The 23,914-nt window shown below is 36.3% G+C and overlaps 1 protein-coding gene across 7 annotated transcripts in view; it reads right to left on the reverse strand.

Annotated features, from left to right (window-relative positions):
• LOC141418462 (PHD finger protein 20-like) overlaps positions 1-21,623 on the reverse strand; it is a 307,934-nt gene extending 286,311 nt beyond the window's left edge. For 2 of the 7 annotated variants that reach the window (XR_012443078.1, XR_012443081.1), the window contains exons 1-2: positions 21,152-21,609; positions 19,405-19,561 (exon numbers count right to left, since the gene is read on the reverse strand). The gene's annotated coding sequence lies outside the window, so the exon portion shown is untranslated. Of the gene's footprint in view, positions 1-19,404; positions 19,562-21,151 lie in introns of all 7 variants that reach the window. The other 5 variants (XM_074059042.1, XM_074059040.1, XR_012443080.1 and 2 more) reach the window with 4 other exon arrangements.
• Positions 21,624-23,914: the final 2,291 nt, after the last annotated feature.

Genomic DNA, 23,914 nt, shown 5'->3' on the forward strand with positions numbered 1-23,914 from the left:
CCTCTGGAGTGGAGACATCAAACACTTTCATGTTTTGGGTTTCCTACCTTTTCCTATATCTCCCATATGTGTTCTCCCCTTGTCATGTGACCCAAGTCCAACAACATTTCTGTATTTGCCCTAGATCTAAAGTCTGCATATGAGGGAGAACATACAATTCTTGGTCTTCTGAGCCTGGCTAACCTTGCTCAGAATGATGTTCTCCAGTTCCATCCATTTATTTGCGAATGATAAGATTTCATTCTTCTTCATGGCTGAGAAAAATTCCATTGTGTACAAGTACCACATTTTCTTGATACATTCATTAGTAGCAGGGCATCTTGGCTGTTTCGATAACTTGGCTATTGTAAATAGCACTGCAATAAACATGGGTGTGCAGGTGCCTCTGGAATAACATGGGTCACCGCATTCCTTTGGGTCTATCCCCAGGAGTGGGATTACTGGATCATATGGCAGATCTATGTTTAGATTTTTAAGAAGCCTCCATATTGTTTTCCAGAGTGGTTGCACCAGCTTGCATTCCATTGCAGTGGACTAGGCTTCCTTTTTCCCCACATCCTTGCCAACACCTGTTGGTGATGGTGTTTTTGATGATGGCTATTCTAACACAGGTGAAGTCGAATCTTAGTGTGGTTTCGATTTGCATTTCTTTTATGGCTAGAGATGGTGAGCATTTGTGCATGTGTTTTTTGGCCATTTAAATTTCTTCTTTTGAGAAAGTTCTGTTTAGTTCAGTTGCCCACTTCTTTATTGGTTCATTGATTTTGGGAGAGTTTAGTTTTTTGACTTCCTTATATATTCTGGTTATCAGTCCTTTGTCCAATGTATAGCTGGCAAACATTTTGTCCCACTCTGTGGGTGATCTCTTCAGTTTGGAGATCATTTCTTTTGTTGTGCAGAAACTTTTTAATTTTATGAAGTCCCGTTTGTCCATCCTTTCTCTTAGTTGCTGAGCTGCTGAGGTCCTATTGAGGAAGTCTTTGCCTATACCTATTACTTTCAGAGTGTTTCCTGCTCTTTCCTGTACCAACTTCAGAGTTTCAGGTCTGATATTAAAGTCCTTGATCCATTTTGAGTTGATACTAGTGCAGGGTGATAGACATGGATCTAGTTTTTTGCAGGCAGATAACTGTTTTTCCCAGCAACATTTGTTGAAGAGGCTGTTTTTTCTCCATTGTATATTTTTGGTGTCTTTGTCAAAAATAAGGTGGGCATAGCTGTGTAAATTCATATCTGGGTCCTCTATTCTGTTCCACTGGTCTTCATGTCTGTTTTTGTGCCAGTACCATGCTGTTTTTATTGCTATTGCTTTGTAATATAGCTTGAAGTCTGGTATTGTGATACTTCCAGCATTGCTCTTTTTACTGAGTATTGCCTTGGCTATTCACCGTCTCCTGTGTTTCCAAATGAATTTGAGGGTAGATTTTTCAATCTCTGATATCTCTTTATTTTCTGATGGGACTGGGATTTTAACTCAGGATTTCACTCTTGCAAAGCAGGCACTCTACCACTTGAGCCACACCTCCAGTCTGAGATTTTTCAATCTCTGTGATGAATGTCATTGGGATTTTGATGGGAGTTGCATTAAACATGTAGATTGCTTTTGGTAGTATAACCATTTTTATTATGTTGATTCTACCAATCCATGAGCATGGGAGATCTTTCCACCTTCTGTAGTCTTCCTCGATCTGTTTCTTCAGTGGTTTGTAGTTCTCCTTGTAGAGGTCATTCACATCCTTTGTTAGGTTTAGTCCTAGGTATTTCATTTTTTTTGAGGCTATTGTAAATGGAATTGTTTCCATATATTCTTTCTCAGTTTGGCTCCAGCATCTCAGCAAAATTTTTGATTTGCAGAGCTCACGCTGTCTGCTTCTGCATTCTAGTCGCTGTCTTGGATGCCCCTGGTGAGCTTTTCCTAAACTCTTCAGTTTTCTTTATGGATCCATATTTCTAACTGATGTAGTATTTCTTCACCTGACAAACTATCACCTATTATATAGTACAATCCTGGGCTGGGGGGACAACTGAAGGAAACAGTCCTGCAGCAGAAGAGCCACCTCAAGATATAAATTTTTTAAAAGACGTTATTATTTAGGATTAAAGATAATATGATAATAAATGAAATTACTCAACAAGAAGTTTCAAAATATGATACTATTATATAATACTATGATACTATTATACTGTGCACAATTTATAAATCAAACACACAAGTAGAAGCAAAAATTGGTAATATTATCATTATTTTGGGAAATATGGTCCCATCTACTCCAGAAGCAGAGAATAGAGTAGAAGCAAAAATTGATAATAATGTTATTATTTTAAGAAATGTTGTCCCATCTACTCCAGAAGCAGAAGTAAGAGGATTGCAGTTCAATGTTGTCTGGATTAGTGACTCTTCCTCAAAGAAAACTAAAGTGGAATGCAAGAACAAGATGCTTAGTTCAAACCCAAGTGTCACACAAAAAAATTGATGTCCTCAATATACAAAACTTAAACCTTAAGAATAGAAATTTAGCTTATTGATTAAGCAGTCCAGAGTACTTATAAAATATCATTTCTGTGAAGTCAGGTGAGTGATGACATACTTAATAATTTTGCCACGGGGTTTAGGATCTGAAGTTCTGCCATGTTTCCACAAACACTCACAATCTGGGGGAAAACCTAGGAATATCTTCCTTACGGCCTTAGTCATCCCAGTGTGAACATCTAGAATAGGTAAGTATATGGAAACTTTCCAAACTTGATGTAAGCTTGAAGATCACTGATTGTACAATTGTGCTTCCAATCATTAATTTGACTCCAAGATGGTAATTGGAGGCTGGGACATATGCAGGAATGGAATCTACATGGGCTACAGGCAAATAAAAGTCCTGTCTATAACTGCTGGAATGAGCCTGTTGGCCTCTAAGAAGCTAATTGCTAAGTAATTCCAGGCTCCCTCCTACTGATGCTCCTAAGAAGCACTGAGGCAATGCCTTTCTCTTTGGGCCAAATGGAGAACTGGGCTACATGTCCTTAAATATCAACATCAAAATTCATGCCCATAATGTCAAGTGGGTAAGCTCAGCCATGATCACAATCATTCCACAAGACTGGAAAACCCACCCTCCCCCACCCATTGTACTCTCCAGTCCTCAAGACACAACTCAAATGTCAACCCATACCTGGTGATCTGGGCAGTGCTACTGACTCATCGCCACAGCACACACAGCAACTTTGTGTGGAAACTTTCATTATAGATTATTTATTGTCCTATTTCATGTCATTGTACGTTATTAATATTATTATTAATGATGATTTCATTAGAATCTAGTTGGTGTTGGCACCCCATATTATGTTGAAAAATATAACACATTTGTAAAATATATTACCATCTATATCTATCTATACACACACACACACACACGCACACACACACATCTAGACATATGATCAGGGATATTAAAAGCCAAGTGTCCAGAAAGAACCTACTACTGAAAATTAGTTTTAAATGCTCTACATAAAATATATTTAGAAATAAATACTTTATAAGATTTTCAAAGACTGAGCAAACTGCACAGAAATATCAGTCAAAGTCTATGAAAATAGAAACTCAAGCACTTAAGCAAGCGCTAAAGGGCTTTTGCCCTAGGAATATTCACTGAACCGTGGAAACTGAGCATGAAGCCCTGAGTTGAAACCCCAGTACCACCAAAAATTTATCTATATAAACTGTGGAAGCTGAGCTACAGTTTTTATAGATTCACTAAAAACAAAGCATAATAGCAAATTGTCCAGCTCTGCTGAAGATAAGAGTCTACCTAGTGCCAAATAAAACCTGGAACCCAAGAGGAACAACCTCATGCAGACAAACTCAAAATAAACATTGTGTTAAATAAAATAAATAATGTATATTATAATTCGTCACCTAAAATCATCAAATGTATGGAAGCAAAGAGTAGAACGGGTGTTGCCACAAGCTGGGAGTTGAGGAAAATGGGAAGGTGAGGGTAAAAGGGTGAAGTTTCAGTTATGGAAGAGGATGAGTTCTGGAGACTCACTAAAGAGCACAGTACACAGAGATAAGAAGACTGTGGAAATTTACTGAAAGGGTTGATCTTATGTGAATTGCTTTTTACCACAAATACATACAAAAAATAATGATGGTGATGATGATGATGATGATAGTAGTAATAAATATCAAGAGGAAAAATTGAAGGAAGATGGACAAGGGTTTGATAGTTGTGGTAATTTCACAAGTATATACCCCTCCCCCAGATCATTGAGTTGTATATATTAAAGACATGCAACTTTTATTTTAATCATGAGAGAAGATAAAAATAAAAAATAAGCCCATCTGTCTGCTCCATGATCATCACACATCTTTTTTAAAATTGGATTATGGTTCTAACTGGAGGAAGGAAGAAGAAATATAGTCCCCAAAGTTGTGAGAGCTAGCAGTCCTTATGTAGATTTGTGGCATAAATTTTTTACTGCCGGAAAAGAACTACAAGACAATGTAAACCACAAATTTAGTCTAAAATTGTCCAGATTGCTAGGTCCCTGAGCATTTGACACAAACAAAGGCAAATCTTGAGAGTAATTATGTATCAAAGAACTTCTATAAATAATTTCCCTTAGAATGCATGTATCCTAGTCAAAACTCATGAAATCCATCCAGAAAGACATTATCATTATAAGAACCTTCAGAACCAATAGTAAGCTAAAAATAGATAAAGAATGAGGTCAGATATTAGCATTTGTAGGCACATCCTTTTAATCAACTATGCTTAATTTGTTTAAGGAAATGAAAAGTAAGTGTGCAAATATGTTTAGGAGAAAAGGGAAGCTCTAAGAAACATCAAAGGAGATTTGCAAGCTGATCAAATAAGTTTCTCTCTCCTTCTCTCTCTCTGTCTCCAAATATATATAAATTTTTATGGTTATATTATTTACTATACATGTATGTTCTATAATTAGGCAGAATTGAATACAGAAGTTTGTACCGGATGATATGTCACAAGCAATTATCCAGATCTCAGGCTAAAAATGATGGAAAAATGAGAAGGTCAAAGAAGGAATAGAGAGTGAATGGAACAGACATATTTCAAACACAGTGGTTAAAAATTTTCAGATATGGCAAAAGCCCAATAAAACATCACCTTGTATGGGATGAACACATTCAGTTTTTATTTGTTAATAAATTATTTGCTTTGTATAAGCAAATAAACAAGTAAAAAGTCAATGTGAATAAACAGCAAGTCTTATCTCATTTATCAACAAGAGTAAATATGTACATACATATGTAGATGTACATATGCATGCACATATATATACACGTACATAAAATATCATAACACAAATACAAATTAATTAATTATATAAAGGAATGAAATAGAAATATGAGAATGAACCTGAAAATCCTAAAAATAAAAGGGACAAGAGAGACCCCTCCTAACAGAGGAGAAAAGTAAGCAATATTCAAAGTTAATATAGTCATTACTTAAAAATATCCAAAGAAACATACAAATAAGTTGTTCGAGCACATGAGTTTAACAATATTGCTGTATACCATTCAATTTCCTGTGTGTATGGGTGTATGATACATACATGCCTAGTAACATAAAGTAGCCTTTTAAAAATAAGTACTTTATAAAGTTATCCTTGGAGTATTTCATGGGCCAAGTGTTTTCTAAACCTTAGTAACTGAAGAAATGATTTTCCAAAAGAATAAGAAAGAAGAAATTGATTTAATCAGGACAAGGAAAGCATCAACAGCAACTTTTGCTCAGGATGTACAGTGTGACTTGCGGAAGGCACTGTGTCCTGAACTCCCTCCTCCTGATTTCTCATCGCACACAGGCATTTGGTTTCCCTCACAGCAGTGTGTTTCCCATGGTGTCAGGTTAGTTACTTCAATCTGAAGGCACGTTGGTGACTTGCAGTAGCTTATGTACCTCTTTCCTGATGCTGAAGGAAGACTTGGCACTGAGGCTCTGTGATGGAGAGGCTAAGGTACAACGTGTGGAAATGAACATTCCAGCTCTCGATGAGGAGGTGAAGGGCAGTGCCAGAAAACTGGACTGACAAAGAGGCCCTTGCCAATCCCTGGGAAGATTTACTCTTCAGAGAAGAAAAGTACAATGTGAATTCTTGCACCTCGGGCTTTTGTTTTTTGAGAGTATTTTAAGCATGCTTGATGTGTAAGTGAGAGGAAGCACTCCTGCATAATCAGTCTTACTTGTTACATGCTACAAAAGGGTGGCTATAATGCAATGATACTTTATAAGAAAAATTAGTTGCTTTACCATACAGAGATCAAAATGTATCAAATTTTTAAGCTGTATTTAAAATGTAGGCACCCCATTTATTTGCATCTAATTTTTCACATACAAGAAGGAAATTATTAACAAAAAGTTGGAAGCATTTTCCTAAAAAGGAGAATTTCCCCATCTTAAAGGTGTCCTTCAAGTGAAGCTATGCAAGATATATTTAAGATGTTACCATACTGCTGCACATGTAAACCTCTTTTGTCCACTAGCTGGGAGAATTTATCAAAATAGCATTTCCTTTGGCATGACTGATCACATCAACATGAAATAACCTTGAGCCTTTATTAAATTTTCCAGGGCAGGTAAATTCCATTAGCATCTGTCAGAGTTCACTGATCACCCAAGGTAAAAAGGTCAAAGAATGTTTGATATTATAATCAATTCCCCTATATTTGGTATATATCAAACAGCTATTCCATATTCTATAATACAGAGTCATAGGCTGGAAGCATTAAGGGAACAAAACTGAAAACACAATTCATGATGAGGGAGGAAAGGGACAACAACTACTGAACACATTATATGAACCAGACACCATTCATGTTGATTCAAAATGCTTTCAGGTAAGCTTTTTCAAAGGACTCAGGACAAAGATGCAATGACTCCCCCTTACCAAAAATAATTATGGCTCAGAAAGCAAGTCTTGAAACCAGCAAATGACAGAACCTGCACTGGAACACAAAATGATCAGTCTAGTAGCTTTCACAATTTTTATTACTAGACAGGAAAGAGTAATAGGGTGGATTCGATCAAAGTACATTTTATGCATGTATGGGAACATCACAATGAAATACCATTCATATTACTATGCGGTAATAAGAAATAAAAAATAGTAAATGATTAAAAGATCAGAAAGTAAGTATGTCAACAGGAATTAAAAATAATCATGTTAAAGATTACATAATGTTTAAAATAATAGAAGCAAGCTTTTCTTTTTTCTGAAAACCTTTGGGAATATTTTATCCTTGGGTCAGGCCAAGAAATTAACAACCTGGAGACCCAGCAGAAGACTAAGAGAAGAATGTGGGGCAGTCAGAAAAGCTGGAGAACTACCTTAGGCTTTGAACCTGACAGAGAGGCAGCTTGGAAATTTAACCAGACTTAATAAATGAAATAAATCTAGCCAGAGATAGTCAGGTAAAAGTTGCAATCAATCAATCATGAAGGTACCCAAGATTTACCTTTCATGCTGTCGGGTAAACACACATGAGCCACTACAGCTATGAAAAAAAAATGTAGTGAAAAATGGAAGTAGGGAGAGAGATGTTAGGGACTTAGGAGATGGAGAATGGAGAAGTGGACATAGAGGGAGAGGGGAAGAGGGGGAGAAGGAGAAACAAATACAGGGGGAAGAAAGAGGGAAGGAAGGAAGGAAAGGAGGAGAGAGAAGGAAGAGAGAGACAAATAGAGGGGGGAGAGAGAGAAAAGGAGGGAGGGAGGGAATGGGAGAGAGGGAAGGAGGGAAGGGGGAGGGAGGGAGGGAGAAAAGGGAGAAAGAAAAAGAAAGAGGAGGGAGAAGAACCTGATTAGGGATGACTGAATATGATGTAAGCGTGGCAGAGGTCAAGGACAAGTATGATGTTAATATGATATGAATTAAAAGAAAATGCTTGTCACTGAGTTAAAAAAATTATTATAGCATAAAAGCATTCACAAAATTGTTGAAAATGCAGGATTTTGAAAATAAATGCTCTCATACAACTTTCAAAAACACTTAAAAATTTGTGAATTATATTTTTGAAATAACATACATTGAACAGAAATACTGAACAGAATCCCACAGCAAGTCACAATGAAAGAATCATTAGTGACAGTGGGTCAGTGTGTAAAATTTCCGTAAGTAATATAAATTCAATAGCAAAAACAAAATAATTAAATAGGTAGTAAAAAAACCTAAGGAAAAAAAGTTTTTTTAAAGAATTGGTTGAGGCATAATTACTAATATTTGAATTATCAGACTAAAATTGAAATTATTCATTTGCTCATTAGATAAATAAGAATATCTGGCTTATAAGTTACTATTCATAAAGAATGGAAATTTATACTTATAAATAACAGAATTTACTACTTTTTCAAAAATGTTCTATGGATGTCTCTGTGCCAAGTGATAGAGTAATAAGAAGCAAGGACTTCAAATGTTGACAAGTTTGGTCTTCCAGTGTTTGTGGGTCCCACTTTGGTGGATTCAACCAACCATAAGTGGAAAATATTCACAAATAAAAAAAGTATGTCTGTGCTCAGCATGAACAGACTTAAGTTGTAATCATTCCCTAGACAATACAATATAATATAATAACTATTATACTGTAACAGAATTTGCATTGTAAATAATCTAGAGATGATCTAAAGAATGCAGGAGTATTATATAACTAATGTGCAAATCATATATCATTTCATATATGGGAATTGAGCTTCCATGTGTTTACAGGGGTCCTGTAACCAGTCCTGCATGGATACTTAGGGATGACTGCATTTTTAAATATTATGAAACTTATTTTGAAAATTATTCATGACATAGAGAAAGCTGTATTTGCTCTTATGACATTCTAGGTTTATAATTCATGAAAACATTTCCAAATATTTTCTTTATCACAGCAGTAAGTAAATGAGCTAGAAGAAGAAGTAGGCAGCAAAAGTTACATTAAAGTATTATGGTTGTTAAAAGAGAGGATGGAAGAATCCTTCCTGTTAGTAGAAATTAATAATAAAAATATTAATATGTGTTTCACAAGGAAAACACACTAAAATATTGTGAAAGTGTTAGGAAGCTTACACTGTTTATTTTTCAGTAATAATACATTCAAGTTCCTTACTTTTAGGGAATTTACTCTGGGGCCTATATATATTTTTTTTTTCCAGAAAGTTGCTTGTTTAATTTTTATGGTGTTTCATAAAATACACTTTTAGAATTCTACAGTCTTTCATATTCCTGTCTTCCAAATATAATTGCTTAAATCTGTGATTTTTTCCCATTCACGTATTTTCACATTTGACAAGGGATTATATACCATAAATGGGCATTATCAAACATTTTATTTATTTACTTATCTTGTTCTTCTTATTTTCACCCATTGTCAAGTTTATTCTTTTCCTATTTTCCTGGGATTTTTTTTTTGACAGCACTGGGGTTTGAACTCAGGGCCTTGAGCTTGCTAGGCAGGTGCTCTACCAGCTCTTTTTGCTTTTAGTTTATTTTTCAGGTAGAGTCCAGGCTGGCCTTGGACCTTGATCCTCCTGCCTCAGCCACCTGAATAGCTGAGATTACAGATGTGTACCATGTTGCCTGAGCTATTTTTCCATCTTTTAAATGGAACTTGTATTTAATGCATTTTCAGTCAAAGTTGGTAATAAGAACCGTATCTGTGGCCCCAGGGCAAATCACAGCACCCAAAGTTGTCATGAACTAAATGTTTCAGGAAATCTCACTCAGAAAGAAAAGAAATGACACAATGCTTAGCAAAAGCACTTTTTTCAAGTGTGAACTATTAGAAATCTTTATGCCAAGAGGAAACACTGTATAGGTATAAATTTCCCACTTTAGAGGACAGTTTATTCAGTAATTTGTGCATTTTGAAATTCTTCAAATATTCCCTTATAAGCCCAGAACATTTTTTAGCAAACATATATATGCCTTTTAATGATGTCTACATTTTATGAATTGTTTCTAATATATAAAGCTTCCCTGAACTCATGACCTTAATTGACATTCAAAAAGTAAAATGGTGTAAAAATAAAAATAATGCACTGTAATGACTGATTTACGTCTGAGTTTGACTGGGCTAAGGGATGCCCAGAGGGCTGGATAAACATTATCTCCAGTGTGTCCCTGAGGACATTTCCAGAAGAGATAAACATTTTTGCTGGTAACCTAAGTAAAGAAATTTGTCCTCCTCAGTGACTGCTGCATGACAGAAGGGAAGGAAGAGCCAGAGGAAGGATTGATTTGCTATGCACTGGAACAGGACATTCATTTCCTGCTGTCCTCAAACACCAGTGTGGGGGCTCTTGGGCCTGCAAGCCCAAGATGGAACCACATAACCCTTTGTCCAGGATTTCTAGCTGGTGACAGCAGACTGTGTTACCTCCTGCTCTATGATCCTTTGAGCTGCTCCCTCCCAATAGCTCTCTTTCTACATATCTAAATGTATCCCATTGTTCTGTGCCTCTGGAAAACCATTTTCTTTGTTGCCGTTTTTTTTTTTTCTTTTTTAAATTACAGCATAAAACATTTCTAAAAGAAAATTACCTCAGTCCAGTTGACCAAAGAAGAGGACTACACCACAATGTGGTTATTATTCTGAGCTCCAGACCCTTCTCTGTGTTCTAACACATACACCAAAATTCTCATGGAAAATAAGCAAATACCAGCCAGAACAAAACGTATTCATTTATATCTATTTACTCTTTTTACTTTTGGTGATGCTGGGGTTTGTACTCTGAACTTTGTAGGCAGGCATTCTACCACTTGAGCCCTAAACAAAGTTTTAATTTCACTACTTCAGTATCATTCATCCAGAAAACCCATTACAGTCATTAGGAACAAAATACGTTCCTAATACGTTCCAGAATTTAGCATTACTTTTTTTGTGACCATAAATATTAAAAATGACATGGGATCGCTTTATTGATACAACTAAAATAAATGTCAAGACGAAGTTTAGAGAATGCCTCAAGAAAATTGAAACATAATTTAACATGTGTCTTTAAACCGAAGGAACTTGTGTAAATTATATAACATAGTTTGATACCTACATGTTAAATATTTTAAAAGAAAATTTACCCTTAGTTTTATGTAGATACTTGTAATTTTACTGGTTTTATTTTAAACAATTGAAAGCATTGTAACCAGGAATATACTAACAATATCCATTATGATTATCAAGTGTAATTCCTGACCTAATTTTATTTAGAAACAGTTTATCAAATTAAAACTAAATGAAATGGGCATAGTAAATATAATTTAAAAATAAAGGTTTTAAATGTTTTATATGAAAAATAAATTTCTACTTTTCCATTAAAACCTACTAAATCATCTATTTTAAATCATATTAAATATACCAATCTGAATAAAATGAACCTTCCATCTTTGTCACAAAACTCAATTTTTAAATCCTCTATATTTTGTTATTTTGGGTTTTTTTTTCCTCCCTTTACTCATGACAATAAATCTTCCATAGTCTAATTTGTAATAAAGGAAAATTTAGGGCAATTCTAAATCCCATCATTATAAAGCAATAAAATGGATCCCTCTAGAGGACTTTCTTATAATCATTCTTATTTGAAAAGCTAACATTTCTGTATTCAAATATCTCCTATAAATTTAACATAGTTTAAAACAGAAAACATCAAGTATGGCAGTTTCGAATGCTATATTTGCTAATTCATAAAATAGAGCTAATATCTAAAACTACTTAAGAACACCTCATATAGCCTTATAAAACAACAGCCAAAATCATGGAAGGAAAGCAGAAATTAAAATTACAGTGGTTACTATAAATTGATAGAGTGATCATTTGTCAATAAATTGACAAATTTAGCCTATGAGTATCATCATATTACAGAAGAAAAAACAAAACAAAACAAAGCCCAAGTACTTAAAATGTAGCATAACCATTGCTAGCTACTGGTGGTGGTATTCAAGGAACTTTCCCACTGTGGTAGTTTTTCCTACAGTCAAATGCTTGAACATAGAAGAAGGAAATCAACCTTTTACATCAACCTTTTACAATTCACAATATGAACGAACTCTACACTCCAAGAATGAATAGAGGATTCTCAAATTTATGAATGCAGATGCAGTGCGACTTACTTATCATTTTAGGGATTTGTATATGAAAACAGAAAAGATGGAGTGCTTCAAAGGAGCTACGTTGACTCGCAACCTCCACTCCTCTCCTTCGGTGCCTGATTCTTTAACTTCCAAGACGTTCTAGTGACTTGCATTTTTCCCATACATAGGGTATTTTGGGTTTGGTATGAATGTCTCATTTTATTTCATCCTAACAGTGGAGTGGAGGGGTAACTACTCCAAGAACAACTTATGAGTATAAATAAGGATTGGGTACAAATAGGGTTAGCCAGTAAACACCTGGGCTGTGAAAAATTAATAAATTTTTTACTCACTTTCTTACATAAACATAGATTATCATTGCCCAAAATCTCTAGGGGGTCATATAGTGTAGACTTCTCTGCCCTTTACCAAATGTGGAAGAACAATTCATATCCAGCCCATTTTTATGAAAATGTTCAATGCCCTAAAGACCTATTACACTAGTGTCAAATTAAACAAATTCCCAGGACAAATGTTTTCAGTATAGTAAAGCAACTTCTTCGTGAGTCCCCAGGTAAAGCCATCCCTTCATGTGCCTTCTTCAAATCTCTAATCTGAGTTTAACTTTCTGATTTTTTGTAACTTTTTTTTTACTTGATGAATATCAAACCAAAGCTCTGAAGATCAGAAAGGAACTGAAGATATCACTTCAATTTGACATTTAATTTCATATTACAAATGATTCTATCAAGAATCAGAGAGGCTAAGATATGCAGAAAGTCACATAGATATTGATGTCCCAAGATAGGTGAAAAGCAGGAAGCTATGACTCCTTCATCGACTTGATCTTTCTGTTATATAACATTTGTCTACAAAAATCCTGAAAATAACTTCAGAAATTTCCTTAACAATAACTCTGCACTTACTAGAGTAACTCACAAAATTGTTTTATTTACTTAGACTGTTTAGAGTTGAAATTCCCAGAAATAAACAATACAATTTTTTATGAGAGCCAAAGTATAGCACCAAAACACAAAATGTTATTAACTTCATATACGGGCATTCTTTCTTCAGTTATACATGCTCTATTCTCTGAAGTAAAGAAGACATTAATCTTAGGTTTGAAAAAAGGGAAGTCAGAAAATTCATATTAACATTTTTAACTTTGGGAAAATGAGAAAGTCTACAATACTATCTAAGAAAGGACTGATCTGACAGAGAAAAAGGACACAACCATGTCCTGTAAAATGTTAGATCAGTCAAAAGCTTCAAGAGGAAAACTGCCTGCACTGGTTTTTGCACTGGTTTATTTTCTATCACCTGGAATGTAGCCTCCAAGTGAACGTACCAATTAAAATAAGATGTTAATGAAGCAGAATACAGAAATAGGCTAAGCTGAGACCCAAGCATAGAGGACAATATGAATTTGGAGATAGGGTGGACAGGAGGAAGCGGGGCATGGAAGAGCTGTGACTAGGTTGAAATAACCATGTCTCAACACTGTGTATAAACTACACACTCTCTATGCTAAGCAGGGTTGCCCTGCACTGCCTTGCTTTCAGCTACCAAGTCACATCTGTCACTTTTTTTCCCAAAACTCTATAAAGCTGACACATGAAAAAAAATTAGGTAATCCTTTCAAAATTTATCTATAAAGATAGTAAAATTTTAAAATTTATCTAAAAAGATAATAAAATATTTCTCACAAAATAAACCATACTTCTCTTTATCCATCTTGTAGTCTGAGCATTTTTTGCACAATTCCTGGTCCATAACAGGTGTTCAGTAGATATTTAAGGGATTAATGAAATTGCTGGTAGAAACCTTGCAATATGAAAAGAGGAATTTGAATGAGTTTTCAACACTCAGTCATTAGCATAGATGAGAAATAAGAAGTTCACACTGCTGGTTATTTCTGGATGTCTCTTAGATACCCAACCGAAAGTGTTCAGTGGGAAGTTGGATTAATTATTCGGAACTTGCAGTAGAACGTGGAGTTGCAGACGTTTATTTGGGAATTAGTCTACAAAAATTCTGTAAGGCGTTGGGCATGGGGAAAAGAAGGCAGAAAAGAAAACAGGGCTGATTTCTGAGCTCTGGAACTCTCAGAATGGAGGGGATGGAGAGGAGAGCAAAATCCACAAAAGGTCTGGTAGAAAGACGTGCAAAGATCTCCAGGAGGAACTTTGCTGTACCTGCACATACAAGAAACTACTATAAGAGAGAGGGAACATTGGTTAAATGTCACAGATTAATCACATACATTTATTTACATTCTTTTCCAAAATATCATTAAAATGGGAATGGGTGAATAAAGTCAAGGAATAAAGTCAAAAGGAGGAAGTTATTTAAAAAGAGAAATATCAGTAAGACTTAAGGAATAAAAAGCCTCATGCTAAGTGAAATAACCCAGACTGAGAAAGACAAATATCACATGCTCTCTCTCATATGCAGAATCCAGACCTTTAAAAATAAATGACTGGAGTGCAAATGGCAACGTTTGCTGGAGTGGGAGGCAGTGTTAGGAGGGAGGGTGAAAAGAGAGGGTACTGGGGCAGTGAATAGGAGAGAAGTACTTAACAAACATGTATGAAAATAAAACAATGAAACCTGCCAAAACTGATTTAAAAAACAGCTGGGAGGATGAGAAAGAGTAATAGTGAATTTGATCAAAGAACATTTTATGCATGCATGGAAATATCACAATGAAATCCCTTTTGTACAGTTAATGTGTGCTAACAAAAATTCAAAATAAAACAATAAAAAAGGAACAAAAAGTATACAATCAATTGACTTAATTTAGCAGCTGAAATCCAATGATCCATTTCAATGGGTTTGCAATGTCTGAGAAGTGCTTTTACCATTCTTATGTCTAAATGAGGAATGCATTAATGACAACCGTGAAGGACACCAAGTCAATGAATAAAATTTGGGAAGAGTCATAAAAAAGAAAGAAAATGTAATAAAGGTATAATTCCAGACTTAGCTGTGTATATTGCAAGATAAATAATTATTGCAACTGAAATATAAATTATAATAAAATATAAATAATAAAAATAATAACTGTGATATAAATATTGATTAAACAAAAACTTTGAGGGGAGAAGTGTCTCAGGATAGAATGTGTTGAGTTGTTGGAAGGGAAGTTTTCATGTGATTTGATTTTATAGATCCTAAAGGAAATACACAAAATGAAAAAGCTTAGAATAATAAGTTTAGAAAGGTAAATATTGAAAAAAACCCACTAAATAATTTGAGAACTAGGCACAGTATCTCACACCTGCAAACCCAGCTACTTGGGAGGTAGAGATTTGGAAGGTCATGGTACAAGACCAGCCCAGGCAAAGACTTAATGAGACCCCATTCCAGCAAACAAGCCAAGCATGGTGATACTTTCTGTAATCACTATGAGAGAAGCTGTAGGTAGGAGGATTCCTATCTGAGGTTGGACCCAGGCAAAACTGTGAAAACTTATCTGAAAAATAATCTTAGGAAAAAGGGCTGGGGTCATGGCTCAAGTGATAGAGCACCTGCCCAGTACTGTGAAAAAGTAAAACTTTACAATTATCCTTGGATTTGCTAAAATGGAAGCCATCTTGTCCTTGACAAAACGGATCTCACAGCCTCAGTTCACAGTGCAAACGCACCCTTACTGCAGTGCAACAGTAAGAATAAGAGGAAAGAAAAGGAAACATTTAAAAAAAATTTATGGGGCCAGAGGCAAGTTTCAAGCAGTAAAGCACCTGACTAGCAAATGTGGAGACCTGAGTTCAAACCCCAATAGAGCCAAAATAATTTTTCCCATGCTAGGCATGGTGACACACACCTATAATCTCAGCTATGAGGGATGTAGAGGTAGAAAAATCAATGTGGAGATAGCCAAAAGCACAGGACCCTATCTGAAAAATAACTAAAGCTTAAAAGTCTGGGGAAGAGTGGATCAAATAGCAGAGCTCTTGCCAAGTAAGTTTGAGGCCTTGAGTTCAAACCCCAGTACCACCACTTTTTTTTTAAGTATTTTACTGTAGTTGAGTTACAGAGAAATGGGATGACACCAGATCAGATACCATGATCAAAGAATTTTTTTAATTGTTTTTTTCGTTTATTCATATGTGCATACAATATTTGGGCCATTTCTCTCCCCTACTCCCCACCCTCTCCATCTCCCCCCACCTCCTCCCTCTCCCCCCACCTCCTCCCTCTCCCCCGCACCCTCTCACTGTTCTGCCCTTATCTTTAATTTTGTTGAAGAGAAAATATAAACAATAATAAGAAAGACAAAGTGTTTTTGCAAGTTAAGATAAGGATAGCTCCACAGAGAGACTCCTAGCATTGGTTCCATCTACAAATGTGTTACATTCTAAAGGGATTCTTCTCAAACTGACCTTTTCTCTAGTTCCTGATCCCCTTACCCTATTGGCCTCTGTTGCTTTAAAGTTTCTGCATTAGTTCCTCTGCATTGAGGACATCAAATACTATCATGTTTTTTTGGGTTTCTTACCTATCCTCACCCCTCCCTTGTGTGCTCTCACTTTATCATGTGATCAAAGTCCAATCCCCTTGTTGTGTTCGCCCTTGATCTAATGTCTGCATATGAGGGAGAACATACGATTTTTGGTTTTTTGGGCCAGGCTAACCTCACTCAGAATGATGTTCTCCAATTCCATCCATTTACCAGTGAATGATAACATTTCGTTCTTCTTCATGGCTGCATAAAATTCCATTGTGTATAAATACCACATTTTCTTAATCCATTTGTCAGTGGTGGGGCATCTTGGCTGTTTCCATAACTTGGCTATTGTGAATAGTGCTGCAATAAACATGGGTGTGCAGGTGCCTCTGGAGTAACCTGTGTCACATTCCTTTGGGTATATCACCAGGAATGGGACTGCTGGATCATATGGCAGATCTATGTTTAGATTTTTATGAAACCTCCAAATTTTTTTCCAGAGTGATTGTACTAGTTTGTATTCTTACCAGCAGAGTACAAGGGTTCTTTTTTCCCCAGCATCCTCGCCAACACCTGTTGTTGGTTATGTTTCTGATGATGGCTATTCTAACAGGGGTGAGGTGAAATCTTAGTGCAGTTTCGATTTGCGTTTCCTTTGTGGCTAGAGATGGTGAGCATTTTTTCATGTGTTTTTTGGCCATTAGAATTTCTTCTTTTGAGAAAGTTCTGTTTAGTTCATTTGCCCATTTTTTTTATTGGTTCATCAATTTTGGGAGAGTTTAGTTTTTTGAGTTCCTTGTATATTCAGGTTATCAGACCTTTGTCTGATGTGTAGCTGGCAAATATTTTCTCTCACTCTGTGGGTGGTCACTTCAGTTTAGAGACCATTTCTTTTGTTGTACAGAAGCTTTTTAATTTTATGAAGTCCCGTTTATTCGTCCTTTCTCTTAGTTGCTGGACTGCTGGGGTTCTATTGAGGAAGTCTTTGCCTATACCTGTTACTTCTAGAGTGTTTCATGCTCTTTCCTGTACCAACTTTAGAGTTTGGGGTCTGATATTTAGGTCCTTGATCCATTTTGAGTTGATACTAGTACAGGGTGATAGACATGAATCTAGTTTCAGTTTTTTGCAGATGGATAAACACTTTTCCCAGCAACATTTGTTGAAGAGGCTGTCTTTTCTCCATCGTATGTTTTTAACGCCTTTGTCAAAAATAAGGTGAGCATAGTTGTGTGGATTCATATCTGGGTCCTCTATTCTGTTCCACTTTTTTAAATTTTAGAAGACAGAAAAGCTTGAATATTTTTCTCACTACTTCAGAATAGAAAAAAAATTATTGACCAGTATTAGATACTCATTTCCTTTTACTAGAATATTGAAAATATGTTGTTTACATGGCTAAAATTTGATCTCATTCATAACACTTACTTTTCCCTTCTTTGTAGAAGCCTGCCAGGAAGATATTTGCTGAATACCACGTACACCATGAGTGTAGCTATCTGGTTATGTGCTTCAGACAACAATGACTTTCCTACTGCCTCTATACTAATAGCATTTCTTTTTGTAGTACTGGGGTTTGAACTCAGGACTTTGCGATTGCTAGACAGGTGTTCTACTACTTGAGCCATACCTTCAGCCCTTTATGCTTTGGTTATGTGGAGATGGGGAAAATAGCTCCTCACTTTTTGCCCAGGTCAACCTGGGCTGCAATTCTATTTTGTGCTTCTCACCATCACTGGGATGGCAGATGTGCACCACAATGCCCATCTTTTCTTTCCCATTGAGATGGCTTCTCACTAGGCTTACGTATTATTTCACAGTGCTAATGCTAGCACACCCTTTCTAGGCTTCATTCATGCCTGACAAAGTAAACCATATCTCAATCAAAACACCGTTTCGTCTGAAGCCTGTGAATATCATAAAAAAATAAAATCCCTCAAACCTCCAAAATCTCGTAAACCACTTCTCCCTCACGTATGTCTTAAGTACGTGCCGGGAGCTCATCCTTTTTTGGCAAAACAAGGACAGTGATCTCACTCATCGACTACCCCAGCCTAAGGTTATCTATCTGAGAAAATAATTACTTCTTAACATTGTATGTACGAATGTCATTTGATGTCCATCCCTAGTCATTAGTAAAATTCTGTCAATTTCTTCTGCTGCTTTCTTTCTTTTAAGACAAAATTTAGTCCCTACTTTAATTTTCCTGGAAATAGTGTGACTCTTATTCAAAGATTTGAATTTTTGATCTTTCTCTATACTAACTAACTTAACTTCATCAATTTCATGCAAGAAAGCAATATTTTTATTTATTCTACAAAGCAAGCTAATTTTGAGGTTGATGAGTGAGATCACTGTGCTTTGTTTGAAAATTGTGTGATAGCTTCAATGATTTCATGGTGTTATTTGACAAACTTACAATATAAACGATAGAAAAAAATAGAAGTAGAAAGATTACAGGTTCAATAAAATCCAATTTTAACATAGACAGTTCCTCCTGTTGGCACCTTTATTGCTGCTTATATAAAACCATCATGCTAGATTTACTTGTTGTGCCTATGCAATTTATTCTGCACTTAAAACGTAATAGATAATACTTATTATGTTGTTGAGTTGCAACATTTGTTACTGTTTCTCTTTGCATTTATGATTTAGTGGACCACCTTTAAATGACTGATCCATTTCAGTTATTCAGGGATATTATATGCCATTTCAGCAAAACCAAAAGCACACGTGCAAAATATATATAAATTAACCTCAAAATATGTTGAACTGTGTTAGCCAAAATGAACTCCATCTCTTGGCTGAAATGAAGTTCTGTGATCTTGGAGCTGATACATGTTCTAAGGACAAAATGACATTCGACTTACATTCAGAAGATGGCTGTGGAGGAACTGAAGAATCTTCCATTTCAAGTTTATGAATGTCCCAGGGAATGTAATTGGGAGAAGCAAATAGGAAAGGGCTGGACACCTGTCAGAAGTAACCTCAGGTGGAGGCTGGCATGCATGACCGTCATTATGCGTCCTGGGATCAAGAGAAGAGTGCAGGGAGCTGGGTTGAGCAGAGGGAAAAATGTGTTCACTGCAACCTCATAGGACACCCACCAGCCCCACAGGGAGTCCTGTAAATGGATGACTTTGTGGACGGTGAATTCCCATGCGGTACAAAGGATGTGCCTGAACACAGAACCGAGTCTTGACCAGATTTTGGCTTCACCACCCCCTGCACTTAGCAGGATCCTGAAGTTTTCCCCCGGTCCTCCTGAGTCTTTGCTCAGGAAAATACAAACCTGCCAAGTCACAAAATGTACATCTTCCATGCTCACAAAGTATCAAAACATTTTCTGTGTCTTCCATTTAGCTATATTATATGATTTTTCATTTCCTGTAACCCCTACCCTCTTTTTCATTAATCTTTGTTACTTCCTCAACACCCCCTTCCCTCAGTTTCCTTTGTTTTGATTAGAAGTGAGCATAAACATCTATGCCGCCATCTGTCTCCCCTTCTCCAGCACACTGAATAAAGTCTCCCTTGCCACCTTGAACAGTTATCTGGTGCCGTTTCTCTTTGCAACTTTCAGAACACAAAGGTCAGCGTTTTATTCAAACCCAGTTGGAAGGAACTTCTCTTCAACCACAGTTCCAATACTTCCAGCGACTTGGGTCCTGAAAACTTCCTAAGGAATTGTACCTCAATTTATGCCATCACCATTTTATGTATTCCAGAGTTTTATTATCATTAATAAATACTATCATTAGCTAGTATTTTTAATAGTCAAAAACAGTTATTTCTCCTTCAGAACATCATTTTCACAGTGATTTCAAACTGATGTAAGTTATTCACATAAGCTTTGAAAGTATCCTGAAACTGAAGTGACCTAGAAATACTCTTGAAAACAGCCAACTGAACAAGTTAACTTCTCAAAAGTCGCCCTGAAACTTGAGCCAATAAAAAGTAAAAGGAAAAGTAAACCCACATATTTTCTCTCTGTGGATCTCTTACATTTGTAAATTTAAATTGACACTAAACCATATGTTTTATAGCCTTTGTCATAAACGTTTAGAGTTTTGTTCACATTTGTAAAATCTAATGTGGTTGCATCAACTTCACACAGCTATAGACTGCTTCAGGTAATGAATAAATGTTTATACATCACTGTATCCATACAGAACATCGAACTCTTAAGTAATCCACAGTACAAAGAAAGGCATAAGTGATATCTACACAGAAAAAAATGTCATTTTTATTTTATAACAAAAGCAGATTGTTAGCTCTTAAATTCAAATGACTCCAAAATGCACAAACAGTAGCATACTTCCCAGAAGGAATTGGATTAAAAAAGAAGCTGTAAATATAGAGTGCACAAATACTAAAACCAGAGTCAGAAAATGTAATTTTGAGTTCCAATTTCACTAGCATCTAGTTCTGTGACCTCGAGAAAGCAACGGAATTACTTTGGACCCACATCCAGATCTGTCTGGTTTATGTTATAAGGATAAAATTGGAAATGTGTGTAAACATGCTTTGAAAAGGGACTGCTGCAAAATTTGGTAGAACACTGAATTAGCAGTAACACGAGCAATAAGAAAACCTGTCAAATTTTGGAACACTTACCACTATCCAAATGGCTTGCATATCATGTCACTTAATCCTTACAAAACCCCCTGGCAGAGGTACCCCGATTCTCCAATTGACAAAGAAGAGTTTGAAAGGACTTGTACCAGTTGAGCAGGGTCATTTCCAATTAACTCCAGAACGTGATGACTAATCTTCATTCCCAAGGTGTCAGGAAACAAAAAGAAGGGGAAAATGGATGAACGATGTAGCGACATCCTTAAAGCTATCAGAGGACCAGAGAAAAGGTCAGCCTTGAGCAGCAAGAGCACCGTTACCACCCAAGGAAGAGGGCAGGGAAGAATGAGTCAGATATTGTTACCTTTGTAGGTGATGTCGGTGCCAGGGGACTTATCAAACAAAAATCAGGTAGTCTTCATTTTCTGTCTTTAATAAGAAGTTAGCCCTTCTCCAGAGTGGAGCCTGGGGATAAAATGAATATTTGAGGACAGACTCCAAGGTTTAAAATGGAAACATATGAGACATTTCCATGATTTCATTGGCCAGAGTTAGGATATGTCACTGATGGGGAGGAGAGACAGGAAAATCAAAGGCAATCTGTGTCCTATCTGTGGTTGTCATTTTGCTGTCTACAACAGATCAGCCTTCTTGAAACAGAATTCTTTCTACTGACCTATGCTATTTATTGAGTTCAACTAATTTTTTTCTTTCGTCGTTTAGCATAAGTAAAAACAGAAATTATGCAATGTATAGCTTTCAGTTTTGGTTCACTGGAGCTCCATGTACAAGTGGTCTCTGTGTTTTGACCCGCAGAGATGATCAGGGTGAGGCCATAACCAGCTGCGTGGCCTTGCAACAGGACCTGAAATAGGGGAATAGCTCTGTCGTGCAGATGAGTCCAAATTAAGAATAGAATTGGAATTCAGAATGTTTTCAGATTCTGAAATACAATGTGCCAACAGCTGTGGCCTTGCATCGTGGTTACCGGCTCTCTTTCACTTGCTCTGCAAGTGACAAACAATTCAATTTAAAAATGTATATATAAATACAGAAGGATCCTAGTCCTAATATTGCTTTAAGAGTAGTTCCGATGTTAGGCAAAGATAGCTGCATTACTTTCAATGTAAAAGGTTTTTGTGTTGTTGTTTTGCTCTGAAAGCATGCCTTGGGCCTCCAAATGCTGATATTATCTTCTTGTGGGTTGGCTGACACAGCAGCCCTCTGTGTTTGGTTTCTCTTGGAATGTGTTATTATTCTAATTGCTGCGGGAGACCTTCATGATCTACGTACCAGAGGCAAAGGTATGTACATTTTTGAGAGAACTGTGTTATAAAGCAGATATTCTCTCTTCTTTCAAATGGGGGGAAGAAAACTCCCCAAGATACAGAGCAACTTACAAGAGAACAGAAATTCCCAGCTTTCACTTGGATTTGTTTCTCCTCTTACTTTGCTTCAATTTTCATTCTTCATATTACATATCATCACTGACTCTCTCCTTCTCTCTCTCCCTCTCTTTTCTTCTGCCTCATGAGGCCCCAAGGGAAAATTAATCTATTTTGTTAATAGCTACATTTCATACAGCTAAAAATATTTCCAGCCACAGAGGGGGCATTCAATAAAAATTTGTTAACTGAATGAATAGAATATATAAATAATCAACAGATCATTAAAATGACCAATAACCCAATGAAACATGAGGATTCAAAGTTTCAGAGAAAACCTAACCAAGGCTATTGAAGACAAGGTGAGCCAGCGTTACTTTTCTGTCTTATTAGTGAAGTGACCAGGTTCTCAGAACAGCGACTCTGGCCAGGATCACAAAAACCTTAATACCAGAAGTTATCAGCAGGGGGCGCTGCAACCATGTGTCCTTCACTCAGAATTGTTCCCCACTCTTTCACAAGCTGAATTTTTTTTTTTGTTCATTTTTTTTCGGTTCTAGGCACAGGAAAAGACTGTGTGGGCCAGAAAAAGAAAACCTTTGCTACCCCTGTAGCTGTCAGCATCTAGTACTAGGAAAGTAGTTTGCCCAAGTTTGGGGGATGCTTCATTTGCTTCTATAAAGACCACTGCCTCTTTGAAAGGCAGATTCTGTGTATCTGAAACCAGTAAAGCTAATTTCACACATTATTCGTTGTTTTTACTCATTCTTTTTTTATATTCGTTTTCTTACTCTTATTAGTACAAATTTCATTTTTTTTACTCATTCTTTTTTTACATTCGTTTTCTTACTCTTATTAGTACAAACCATCTGAACGTCCAGTTGTCAGGGATCATGTTACTACACTGCAGTTTCACAGGACAAGAGGTGACAGTTTGCAGGAAACGATCCACTGGCCTGTCCACTTTCACAACACAGGCACACCCTCTGCATCCTCTTATTCTGCTTCTGCTAGAAAGGCTGTAGTGACCCGCCACCAAGATACTCATATTGATTATATTCGTACCTATGTCAGTACCACGCTCTTTACAATAGAGCTAATTGAACACCTAAATACTATTGTAGAAATTATAGGATATCAGTCAATCTTGTTCAAAGAAGAGCAGTGTAGATGTACATATCTCTGAAACTGTACAGATATGCCAGTGATGTGAAAGGATAGGTGCAGTTGGAGACCATATAATATGTTAGTTAAGAGGGCGTTTTTGACATCTTGTGGGCTAGGATTTAAATATTAGCTCTGGCACTTATTCTGTTAGGCACATTGCTTTAATCAGTGGTTCTCTAAGTTCAATAACATTCAGAAACACCCATAGAACTCAGGGAAGATAGAAATGTCCAAATCTTCCAGCTGGTTCTGA

This window comes from Castor canadensis, chromosome 17 (genome assembly GCF_047511655.1).
Source record: "Castor canadensis chromosome 17, mCasCan1.hap1v2, whole genome shotgun sequence".
In the NCBI taxonomy this organism is placed as follows: Eukaryota; Metazoa; Chordata; class Mammalia; order Rodentia; family Castoridae; genus Castor; species Castor canadensis.